Below are 7,953 nucleotides of genomic sequence, written 5' to 3'. Positions count from 1 at the left end.
ATAAATAAATAATGCGGTTTTTTCAATTGCCTGAACTAAAAGTCGGAGGCGGATGGGATAAACCACCTGCATCAGCTTGCTATAAAAGCTGGTAGTAATTTTACCATGTGCTCATTCTTGGTGCATGTTTTGAAGAGTGCAGTTCGATTTTAACAGTTATCTTTTTAAAGCTATAATGAAAGTGACAGAGGAGCATTTTCAGCATATTTTGCTTTATGTGTTAAATAAAGGCAATAGCGCAATGGAAAATGCGAGGAATATTAATACAGTATATGAAGATCGGACAATAAGCGTAAGCCACTGTCAACGGTGGTTCGAGAATTTCCGAAACGGAAACTACAGCATAGAAGACGAGTCTCGCCTTGAAAGATCTGTAGAGCTCGACGAGGACGTCTTGCAAGCCCTGGTGGAACAAAATCCCTTCGTAACTGTTGACGAAGTAGCAGTGAAGCTTGGATTTGGTCATTCAGACATTCATTGACACCTGCAATAGAAGAAACACGACCATCTTTGGTTTCAAGACGAAAGATGTTCATCCCTCAAGATAATGTCTGACCACATACAGCGAGGATGACATTTCAAAGGATGGAGTTTTTTTGAATGGGAAACGATACCCCACCCACCATATTCACCGGACATTGCAGACAAGCTAGAAATAAAAGCAAGAGGGCAAGGGATAAAAAGAAGGAGTGAAGGCAAGAATGGTGTGTCTCTGTGTGTGTGGTTACATACATTATTTGCAACCCACTTTTCTTCTTAATGTTATATATATATATATATATATATATATAAATCTCTCCCCACTTCTCTCTCTCTCTGTTTGTGTGTGTGTATCTGTGTGTTAGTGATCATCTAGGTGAGAAATTTCAAGCAACATTCACTTAACCTTGTCCATTTATTGATGATTGCTAAGTGCATTTTATCTACCCCGAATATAGTCCAGGTACATTTCAATTACATACCCCTATAAGGATGATTGCACTTTTAATATCTCTCCGACAAAACGGAAAGCTCAATAAATTGAGGTAAATATAGATTTGAATTAAAATTAAAAACTCAATAATTTCATTTACATACATCGATTTTCATAATGGCATTTTATCTGCTCTCTAAAACTCTACGTATTTTGCTCAATAACGGTTTTATTACGTACCAATAAAATCTTTTTTCTTTGTTTAACCTAGCGAACTCTTATTATGATACCCAAGCATTTCCAATATAAGTTAATTATATATTACAATTCTTATGCGTCGATTCGTCACCCGAAATTCGACAGAAGTAAAAGAGTTGAAAATATAAGGTTTTGTCGTTGAAATATATACTCTAATCTCATTATTGAATATGCTCATTACTTCTCGTATACACTTTGGTATCTACACACTCATTGCTTGTGTAAACACACGCACAGTCATATATATACATACATATATTTATATCACTTTTATATACAATCGTAATTTTTAATAACACCAGATAATTCTTACCTCTCTGTAGGCTTGCATTTATTTATTTCTGAAATCCTGTTTAACGTAACTTAACGATTTAATTACTATTGAAGCATAATACATAAATTACAAATTTTAAAAAAATGTAATTTGTGGTTTTCAATATTGAACTTTAAATCCTTCAAATACTCACTGATATATCCATAAAATCATCATATGGTCGTTAATAACTAGCATTAATATCTGGATATTAGTAACTATGGCGATTAATGATGCGCGAAATGCACAATAAAGGGCGATGATATTAGAGAGAGAAATATTTTATTAGAGTCAGTGATATTGAGAGAAAGCGAGAAATACTGCCACATGCAGTGGAATGAGATAGAGTCAATTATGAGTTGAATTTCATTTATGCCCACAAAATTTAAGAGCAGGCTATTTTTTATACTTAGAGGTGAAATGGATAGTTAGGCTATTGTTAACACAGATAAGGCAGAGAGTATTAACAAAAAACAAAACAAAAATATTATTTTCACACCTTCGGAAATAATGAAATATATATTTCAGTATATTTTGTTCCTAATTTGACCTCATCAGTGATGTACAACTTCCACCATGATGTTTGTACTACTAATCAATGAATAAATTTGTATAGTGGTTTCCTTAAAAAATAGGATGGAAACGTAAATAATGCAGACCTTCCCATTCACAATAAAGTCAATATTTAAGCTAATATTGAGATAACTAAGAAAAGGCTAGATATGTCTCGCCTCTAAAACAGCACACATCCGACTACAATAAACCATTGCGAGTGCACATGCTCCAAGGTTAGGTCGTCAAATGTAAAATGTAAATTCTAAATTCGGAAGGTTTCACTAATTGGAATCAGGCGAATATCAGGGATATATGGATACGTCTTTAATCCTGATCACATCGATGTATACAACCACCATGACAATCGGGGGACAAAATAAAAGCTTCTGCCATGGTATTCTAATATCCTTCCTGTATGTATACGTGACGAAAGGCAACACATCTGGTGCATTAAGGTAAACTTTAATGGGAAAGGTAAGGATTATCCTCAGACACTCAATGAAGAAGAAGACAATTCAGATTCGTTCATGTCTACGAAACTTTAGGTAGGTATATTCAATCGGGGACGCCATTCATACAGCATCTGCATGCCTGGTGAAGCTTCAAATTGAGACAGCCTCAGCAGCCGATGTATTTTACAAGGTTCTTAACAGTATAAGCAAGTGAAGAGATCGCTCACCTCAAATTGGACTAAATGTAGTTAAAATAATGTTTATTAAGGAATGCCCTCCCGTAGCTTTATCTCCCGGAAATTGAAAAAAAAGACCCTCCTATTTTAAGGAAAATACCGCGTAAAACTAATGCTTGCGGGTAGAAATGCTTGGAAAAAGTTCAATAAAATAAAGGCGTAATATGAAGACTGATTAACGTATGTGCAGTTACTTTTTGAAGAAATGTGGCTAAGATGTAGAGGGTAATTAAAAAAAAAACTACTGTATTATGAAGGCTATAGATAATACTAATACAACATCTATGTATCCAGTCTATTGTCCATTATGTAAATCCACAGAATAATCTTGATCATTTCTGAACATTGGATAAACCGCTTTGACTGCCCGAGTTACTTACAAATAATGTTACTGTAATATGAAAAAAATTAAACAATATAAAGATATTAATGTAGGGATTCACATTCTAAAGTAACTGGGGCAGGATCTTCAAAATCCGCTCGACCAAACGTTTCGCATTCTGACACACTGACTCCAAGCCGAAGTTCAGCTGAGATGTTTTTGCTCTGAACTTCAGATCCTTAATGGCGAGAAACGGACCACTTTTAAGATTCAAGTAGTAAATGCTCGTCATAATATAAGAAGTTCAGTTGAAATTGACGTCAGAGCACTTAGAAAATTCGAACCAAAACATAAATGCTCCTACAACGAAAATTGTTGAATGTGTTCACATTATTTTTAACCGACAACTAACACTTCATTATTAAATCAATTCTGAGGTACTTTGGATCGCCGTTTTGTTCTCTTAAATCGGATGGCATTCTTAACTATGTTCATTGGTCTGTTTCTTGATTGTATGTCTCATAGATACTCTGATTCGTTGTTTTCGTTAGAAGATATATCATATGTGAAACATTCACGTTGATTTGTTTGTAGCATTCATACTCATTAGAGATATTTGCCATACAAAATGACTTGCCATATAAAAATGCGACAGACTATCTAAATTAAATGGAAGCGTGTACTGTACAGCGAAATATCATGTATGCTAACGTAACTACTGTGCATTGGAGAAGCTTTTCAGTTTCATTGGATGCTAGTTTTTTTTTTCTTCTAGTATTAGCTATAATTACTAATGCATAGTGTGTAGAACAATGAACAAGTAGATGTACTATAACAGTGCGAAAATTCTCTCGCAGCCTTTAGCTTAATTTGCCATTAACGACTTCCAGTTGTATTCAATATCTGCGAGAGTGGACAAAGACGCCACATTTTAAGAAGAAGGACTGTAAGTCTAGGATAGTGCACAAGTAATCTTTCTTAGAAATGTTCGTGGTCCTTCCATATAGAAGCAGTAATCTATCTAGTGAACTATCTTTCTATTAATCTGTCCACCCATAAATTCATGTAAACAAATTCACGCACAAATACACAAAAAGCTATTCAAGAATGACTATATATTGAAGAAAAAAACAGCGATCAGTGAAACGAAGAGTATTCCGAGATTTTTCCGAGATTAGCAACTAACTAAAGAATATCTGTTTCTGATTCCACACCGTTCTATTTTTGGTTGCAAATATCTTTTTTCTAGAAGCTAAATTTATGATGTAACTCGAAACTGTAAAGTGATTATGGTAATTATGTGAAATACGGAGAAGTTACTTGGAGAAGAAACAATTCGCACACAGAGATAAAATGTTGTTTCAAGAAGTATAATGCTATAATACATTCAACTCGTATTACAAATAAGCATGTTTAGGAGAGGAAATTTAAATACGCACATACATACACATATATCAATATAGAAATGCACATTTCTATGTATATATTAGCACCAACTTGGTTAACTTCGAATAGAATATAAAGGTTACGACAGAATATTCGCCATGAAATGTTCCTGCTAGCAATGAGATTTGCTCAGAGCTAAGAATTCAATTTTAAGCATAAAACTATTATCAGGTCATCCCATAAGTTCTGTCTGAATTTTGAATAAAGAAAACAAGTGATCAAATATTACATTTAATTGGAATTTAATCATCAATGTACTTTCCTTGATTATATATGACTTCCTTCCATCTATTTACAAGCTTCTTAATCCCATCAATGTAAAACTCTTTCGGTTTCAAAGCGAAGAACTCTGAAACGTTAGTTTCAACCTCTTCCTGGCTTGCGAAAGTTATGTCTCCCAAGAGATTCTCTAAACTACGAAACAAGTGGTAGTCTGAAGGAGCAAGGTCGGGAGAATACGGTGAATGAGGAATTTTTTCCCAACCAAGCTCTTCGCTCTTCTGTGATGTGATCTTTGAAGTGTGGGGTCACGCATTGTCCTGATAAAACATCACTCTTTTTCGATTCACTGAAGTGGGAATTTTGTTTCTTCAAAGCTTGGTTCAAACGCTCTAATTGCTGACAGTAGACAGAGCATTGATTGTTGCATTAGGTGGTAACAATTCAAAGTGAATTACCCCTTTGCAATCCCACCAGATAGAGAAAAGAACCTTTTCCCCATGAGTTCCCTTCTCGGCTGTGGTTGAGCTTTTTCCCTTTTACCAAACCACTGTTTACAACGTTTAATATTTCGATAGAAGATCCAATTTTCGTCACTAGTCACAAGTCTATCGAAAAAGGGTGAAATGAGCTTGAAAGAATGGAGAAAAGAGCAGATGTCAACTCGGTTGCTTTCGTACAATTCATGAGGCACCCATTTTCTAAGTTTAGGAACCTTTTCAAGTTGTTGAAAATGACCACGAACAGTTGTATGCCAATTCTTCAACTAATAATGCAGGGTTTTCTTCAAGTAATGCCTTCGATCTTCATCTTCAAGGCTGAAATCTCCACTTCTGAATTTTGCAAACCATCCTCTAAAATTTCTTTCAATCAAGCATTCTTTTCCATAAACTGAGTGTATGTTTCGAGTCGCTTCGGCTGCAGAGTTCAGGGTGGAGAGATTGGCTTCTTGCAATTCAGATCATAATGCTGAGATTTTACCTGTAGAATGGATAAAGTGGAGCACTAATAAAAGTAAGTGGAAGGAGGATGTAGGCAGTTCAAAGGGAAGTAATGTTGAAGTAGAGGTAGGGCAAAATGAGATAGGCGAGGCAGAACAGAGATTGAGAGAATTCTTCGAAATTCCCTGCTGCCTACTTGCCAATTTCTATGAGTAGACCCCTTCCCTTCATTTTAATAGCCGTCCCTATCTTCTCACGTCGTACCTACTTCCATTTTTCAGTTCTGTAGCTTCGACCATCCCTGATTGATAACATCAGTTTTCAACACACCCAACAACGATTGCATCCTTCACAATATTAACCATTCTACTCCTTTCCACCCCTTCCCACTCATTTCTCTACTCATCACTTCTATTCTAAATCTCTCAGTCGAACTTGAAATACCATATCCTCTACCCTTAGTTCTTGCATCATTCATAAAGCATGTAAAGCCGTTCCGTAAATATATAAATATCTGTGCTTATACACGAATATTCATCTGAACAACTTCAGTTTTTGTCTCTCTCTTTCCATATAAAAGTTGCATGAATATCTGTATTTATATTATATGTATCAAGACCAAACACGTTTTTTCATCATTATCTCCACATCAGCTCCTCTGGATTCCTTTTAGAGCCATTCTTTATCCCATGGATTTAGTTCTCGATACACATTTTGGAGTGTAAGAGAAAATCATTTGAGCACTAATAAGTGTTTTCTATATTGAGCATCTCTGGATCTCACCCGTTGACTCTCTCTATATATATTGATCCGAAGTTTGTATGTTTAGAGAAACATCATGGAACCCGTCAGGAAAAAAATCCCTCATATTATATATATTAAATGTGAACATGCTTTATTAAAACTGTAAGTTCAAAGAAAACCTTTTTATTTTGTTCTTTGAACATGTAGACGATTAGTGAACGGCATTTGTGATCTTGAATTTAAACCTATTAACAAGGTAAAACATATTACTGATACTATTATTGAAAAATAAATGAAATCATACAAATACACAAAAAATAAATATGCAGAGAGTGATGAAGTTGATAATGAAAATAAAATAAAACCAAAAGCCAAATATAAATAGAAGTTTATGGAAGTTTATATGGTGGGATGTATTGATGATAGCTGTAGCATTGGTGGATTTGATGGAATTACGATGATAGGACATTCGAGAATGAAAATGTGAATATACAGATCTGTTTAAGATGGAAATGTATTAAACTTAATACTATATAAATAAATAATTAATAACTGTAAATGAATAAAGTATTTGGTAGTGATGTTTATATTAATGGTGATGATGTGAGGCAAGAATATCTGTAGTGATAGAATATCTGAGGAATAGATTTCAATAGAAGGAAGGAATAGAAAAGCTTACAAAACGAATATGGAGCACCCAAGCGGAAAAGCGTTCGGAGATTGAACAGCTAAGAGAGTCCATAAATAAGACTGAAAAACCTAATATTTAATATACACAAATGCCCATACTCTCAAACACACATAAAGCTATTGATGATAAAAAAATAATACAGGTTAATTACAGGTGGTAAAAGTGATTATTTAGATGGAATAAAATATTCTAATAGTAGTGGTGTATGAGGTGATGATGCTGAAAATTAAATATGAAGAGAAATGATGTGTGTTTTGGTAAGTGTCATTAATAAGACCATTTATATGACTTCATGTAGAAATGTGCTTTTGATTTATGTGCAGTGAATCAATCCTACGGGAGCTGGGAGAGGAGGTCTGCTTCAACATGTCGAGCTCCCCATCATTATGCTAATTCATCTTTTATTTAAATAAAGAATGATGCAATTACACTGTGTAACAAAAAAACAATTTTTTTCCCTCATCGGTCAATAAGTGTCATTTCGTAATTGCTTTATCTTGAAATCAAAAGAAATTATTATTATTCCTTTTACACCTTGCTTTCATAATCTGGACTTCAATGTTTTGAAACTGACATTACATTTCAAGCAGATTCAGCACTGGGTTGCTGAGGCAGAAACACAATTATACCAAATATTCGGCTCCATACCAAAGATTTGCTTCTCCGTGGCTTGACCATAACCACTTGAGTATTTCCCTTCGTGGCTGACAATATGCACTCATCTGATCATGAGTAGGAATAGTGGGAGAGTATCATAGACATGTGCTGAGAGGGATTCTCTGCTGTTTGAATAAATGTAAAAAAAAAAAACAACACAGCGCGTAATTTTGTCTGTGATCAGGTCGCGGTCTCAAAGCGACGAT

The sequence above is a fragment of the Octopus bimaculoides genome, chromosome 10, assembly GCF_001194135.2.
Source record: "Octopus bimaculoides isolate UCB-OBI-ISO-001 chromosome 10, ASM119413v2, whole genome shotgun sequence".
Lineage (NCBI taxonomy): Eukaryota > Metazoa > Mollusca > Cephalopoda > Octopoda > Octopodidae > Octopus > Octopus bimaculoides.
This window is presented reverse-complemented; position numbering follows the sequence as displayed.